The sequence below is a fragment of the Antedon mediterranea genome, chromosome 7, assembly GCF_964355755.1.
Source record: "Antedon mediterranea chromosome 7, ecAntMedi1.1, whole genome shotgun sequence".
Lineage (NCBI taxonomy): Eukaryota > Metazoa > Echinodermata > Crinoidea > Comatulida > Antedonidae > Antedon > Antedon mediterranea.
The window spans coordinates 14,679,256-14,685,255 of NC_092676.1; positions in this window are offsets into that span (position 1 = coordinate 14,679,256).

Below are 6,000 nucleotides of genomic sequence, written 5' to 3' on the forward strand. Positions count from 1 at the left end.
TTAACCATTTTTGGTCGCAATCGCAAATTTCTTACGAGTACTGTTTATATATAAGCACGTATACAAATAAACTTTATTACTGTGAGTGTGGGTAGGCCCTGCTGTTAGATTATAACACATAATATACAAATAAACTTTATTACAGACAGTTACTTCTCAACGTTTGTATAAATTAATAATTACAACTAAATATAAACGTCATAGTGGTGTATCGTTACATGTACTTTACTTTTTCAATCAACTATGACAGTGACAGTTTTAAAAAAAGTATTAAATTGCAAATGTTTTACTGTATTTATTGGTATATTATTTATAGGCCTATAAAACATGAAAAAATATTTCGTTACTGAGTGGATAAAGAATATATTTAAACAAGAAATATTTCTTACAAAAAAACGCTGCTCGCTTATTGAAAAATATTTTTTATTTCAAATGTTTTTGAATGTGTCATTTTATTGTCACATAATAGTTATTTTACCTGAAAAAAAATGTAATTTAAAGCAACAAATACTTAAATCGTCTGTCAGACAATGGTTTTGGGATTTCTTTTCTCTTTTTATATGTGAATAAATATAATTTTTTTTATTACAGAAGTGAATACTCAATTTCTGTCACTTTAGTTAATTTTATTGCTAAGGTCAAGTCTGGGGGTCACTTCATCACCCTAGATATTTCAAGTGTGAAGTATCCTATTACAAACACAAACTTTAATGGACTGTTTCGATAATAATTCAATGAATATCTGACAGTGAATATACCAGAAATGCTTTGGTATTTGTAATTTTAGCATGACATGTCCTAATAGACTCTTTTCCCAGACGTTTTTTGGGTCTATTTTAGCAGCTGGAATCAATAAAGTATATTAATAGTGGAGTTTCTATTTTCGCAAAACTTTCGTCCTTAGAACTATAACTGCTGCTTGCTTTAGCTTCTGATTGAGTAGTCCTAATGGGACGTAGCGGGCTAGAGCAGCAGCGTGAAAATTGTTTCTCTTTGTACCCATCCTCTTTCCCATCCCCCAACCCAAATGTTACATACAAACACAAATTGGGTTTGTTTAAATGAATCCAAAATGTGGACTTATTTTGTGCAAGTTTCTCTTTCGGAAGTAATTCCTAGGAGGATAATTTTATTTGACTACATATAGACTGGGCGCCCAGAAAGTTCATTCATGTAAAAAGCCACAAAAGGTTTGATGGGCTTATTATTATTTAAATATGGCTTAGATTCAATAATCAATATTGCTGCCGGGTACATTTTCCCTGGGAATACCAAATAGGAGGGGTAAAAAATCGATTTAATCATGTGAAAAGCCACACTTATATCGTTCAAATTGAATCAGTATTTTTTTGAAATTTTACTCCCCAAAACAAAACCAATTTTAATTGGAAATATTTATCGACCCCCGAATGACAATTGTTTTCTCGACAACGTTGAAAATACTTTGCCGAATATTAAACCAGATTACGAATTCATTATTATGGGGGATTTAAATATTAATTATAATGATAAAACCTCGGCTCTTCTAAACAAATTGTTAAATCTTTTACGGTTGTTCAAATGTCAACAACTTATTAATAAGCCAACTAGAGTTACAAGTAAAACAAATACGATTATAGATCACGTAATTTGTATACCAACCCTGATATCTCAGTTTGGCACTATAGATCTTGGAATAAGTGACCATGTTCTTATTTATTGTACACGGAAAATTTTGCGAATTTCTATTAATAAACAAAATAATGTAACAATTAGGTCTCTAAGGAAATACACTACCACCGCGTTTATATCTAAGCTATCAGATATTGATTGGTCAAGTATGTATAATCTTGCTGATTGTTAATCTTGCTTGGTTAAATTTTAAGTGAATAATGAATAATGCTATTGACGAGATTGCCACTTTAAAAGAGGTAAGACTAAAAAATAGAACCGAACCATGGATAGACGATACAATCCTACAAAATATTCGTCACCGTGACACATTTATTGAGGAAGGTTAAAAGACATAGAAATGACGAAAAAATATATTCTGATTTCTGCAGAGACATTAAGTGCGCGAAAGATAAATATTTTAGTAAAAACTTAGTAAAATCTCTGGGATATAGGCCTAGTCAGAAAACAAAGTCCTCACCCCTAATTGTTTTAAATATAGAAGATAAAGTTTGCTTTGATAACAATAAAGTCGCAGAACACTTCAATAGATTCTTCACTAGCGTGTCAAATGATCTACCTAGTAAACTCTCTAACGACAGTGCACGTTATAATACGGAATCAGTTAAATTCAAACAATTTTATGAAAGAAGGGTGGTGTCCAAAAATAATATGAACCTAATCACCGTTACAGAGGAATTCATTCCTGCGCGATTCTTGTGCGATTGTGCAATAGCCATTAAAAGTCCTATCGCACACATTATAATGTATCAATTCAAACCGAAACCGTGCCAGATGACCTCATAATTGCACGGGTACATCCGGTTTAAAAAAAAAACATATAACGGACTATATTTGCACAGAAATGTCAAATTGCAACTATACTGTTATGGTAGCGCTAGACCTCCAAAAAGCGTTTGACACAGCTGACCATAGCATTTTTATCCGTAAACTGGTAGAAATGGGTATAGGATCGACTCAATGGTTCAAATCGTATCTGTATAACAGAAAACAGTTAGTAGTGTAAACAATGTTAACTCTAGCTTACTCCCTGTAACATGTGGTGTCCCACAGGGAAGTATATTAGGCCCACTTCTGTTCCTCCTATGTTACATCAATGATATGCCGACTAGTGGTAACTGTAAACTTTATGCCGATGATATAGTATCCTGATGGTTTCTGGAAAGGATCCGAACTTGTTGGCCAAAAAACTAAGCACTGAATTAAAATCTTGTAACGAGTGGCTAATTGATAATAAGCTATCAATTCACTTAGGAAAAACAGAGGCGATAGCCTACTATTTGGTTCCAAATTTAAATTAAAGGAGGCCACTGATTTCTCAATTCACTGCAATGGTGTGTCAATAAAAGAATCCTCTTCCATAAACTACCTTGGTATACCATTAGATCAATCTTTGTCGGGCGAAAACATCGTTAATGCAGTCGTTAAAAAGATTACGGCAAGGAAGACAACGATTTGTTGATCTATGCAGTTACTCAATGTAATTTTTATTTTGCATGTTCATCATGGTATTCTGCTACTACAAAGAAATGTAAAAATAAGTTAAAAGTCATGCAAAACAATATGGTTAGATGTATTTTAAGTGAAAGAGTAAGAATCCATATTGGACAGAAAGAGTTGAATAAACTATGATTATTAAATGTCGAAGAAAGAGTTACTCAAATAAAGTTAAATACAGTGCATAAGATTTTAAACAATTCCACTCCCTCGTATTTAATTGAATATGTTGATAAGGTGTGACCAACATAGCCATGGCACACGACAAAGTGAATTCAACTTTATTCCGCCAAAAGCATCTAAAGCTATCGATGTAACTTTTTATGCTACAGCCATTAATGACTGGAACAAATTAACAAACGGTATAAAAAACACCATGAGTGTTGGGATATTTAGAAAACTGGTTAAAGAACAAAAGGGAAAAACCGGTAAATATATAGAATAAAATAATTTAAATCACAATACAATACTACAGGACCCCAACGGAAATAAACCTAGGTAATTGGTTTTTTGGGCTATCCTGTTCGAAATCAACTTTACTGTTTTATTCTTAATGTTCATTTATTCTCCTGCTTACTTTTTAACTGAACGCTTTTTAATATTCTTTTGTCTTTGTTTGTTATACTTGTATTTATTATGAATTTTTAACTATGGTATTGAACGGTATTCTGTTTGAATGCTGTTTTTTATGCCATTCTAAAACCATTTTAAAGCAAATTTTAGACATTTGCATTGTTTTACATTGTTCTTAACATTTTATCCTTCTTTTTAATTGAGAGTCTTAAGTTTTAACTTTCTGTATTGTACATTGTTATGTAATCATGTATTGTATTTTGATCTTGACCGAATATATGAATGAATGAATGAATAGTGCATGCGCAGCCTATATAGCCACATGTTGTAGTTAACACCGGCGCGTGCGCAGTGTGGATTTAGTAAGCCTACACAGAGTGGCGGCCGCAACATCTACAAACCAAACATTTGCTTAGCCGCCATTCTGAATTCAGTAAGCCTAAACCAATAGATGATAGGGTTGGCCAATGAGTTTATCGCCATCAAAGAAAATGTAATATATTGTCATTACAGTTCCCTGTATATTACTATCACCATAGTAATAACTACTCGTCGTAATATGTACACATATGCACCCCCATGTAAAAATAAGCACTCCCACTCTATTATTGAAAAAGTTTTAAGCATTCTTTTAGACGCTTTCACTTTATGGGTAGACAAGGGGATGCTTCTCCTGTGTTTTACAACACTTCAATAAATCGCTATATAAATAACTGTATTCAGTGTTATATATGTAAAAAGTATTGTCGGAAAGCAGAAAACACATTGTGTATGAGAAAGAAGTAGCGAAAGTCCACACTGACTTACTATTGTTACTATAACAGATATTGTGCAAGTTTTCTTGGTGACAATAAGATGATATTTCATCGGCGCCCAAACGAGTGCAATATAACGGTCAATATCGATACAGGCTATACTGCAAATAGAAATTAAGAAGAACGCATGCGCTAGAACCTGAATAAAGCAATAATATACATTTTGGATTTGTATTGTAATAAACAAGAACATCAGTATATAAAACAAAAAACTACAAGCGTCACAAAAAGCCAATAAAGTTATAAACACGTTTTGTTTCTTGCGAAGTTTCTTGTTTCTAAGTATTAATGCCACAACAAACATGTTTAAAACGAAAGAAGTCATACATACTACGTAGTGGGTGGGTATTGCATAGGCATAGAATGGGTTCATGCTTATGACGTCACGAACTTCATCTATCCACCTGATAGTATCAGCACACAGGGTACTATTTTCAAAATAATTTTGAGATTCCATTGTTTGGCATGCACAGGACTTCCAGAAGCTTTGTTGATACGACAACATATATCCTTCACTGATCGTTCGAGTAATATTGCATTCCTTATATCAAACACGGTACAAACACACGCATACAAACATTATAGAATACCAAGGTTATTAAAACATATAATTAATAACTATACAGTTAACGATTGTTTGACTAGCTGATTACGCAAACATTCATTGAATTATTGGACAGTTTTACTAAGTAGACCATTAAGAAAAGCATTATTACTTTGAAAATTAACTGTCAATCTTGGATAACGACCATGTGAATTTCAGTTCCGCCTGAGTTAGTCTGACAACTTACTTCCAATCAGAAGATCCTTTTTGGTGTTGAGAGGTCTGATACAACTTACTTCCAAACAAATTCCCTCTGAGTTTGTCTGACAACCTACTTCCAATCAGAAGTTCTTTTTTGGTGTTGAGAGGTCTGATACAACTTACTTCCAAACACTTCCGTCTGAGTTAATCTGACAACTTACTTCCAATCAGAAGTTCCTTTTTGGTGTTGTAAGGTCTGATACAACTTACTTCCAAACAGTTCCGTCTGAGTTAGTCTGACAACTTACTTCCAATCTAGAAGTTCTTTTTTTGGTGTTGTAAGGTCTGATACAACTTACTTCCAAACATTTCCCTTTGAGCTAGCCTGACAACTTACTTCCAATCAGAAGTTCCTTTTTGGTGTTGAGAGGTCTGACACAACTTACTTCCAAAAATTTTCGTCTGAGTTAATCTCACAACTTACTTTCAATCAGAAGTTCCTTTTTGGCGTTGTAAGGTCTGATACAACTTACTTCCAAACAGTTCCCTTTGAGTTAGCCTGACAACTTATTTCCAATCAGAAGTTCTTTTTTTGGTGCTGAGAGGTCTGATACAACTTACTTCCAAACAGTTCCCTCTGAGTTAGCCTGATAACTTACTTCCAATCAGAAGATCCTTTTTGGTGTTATAAGGTCTGAT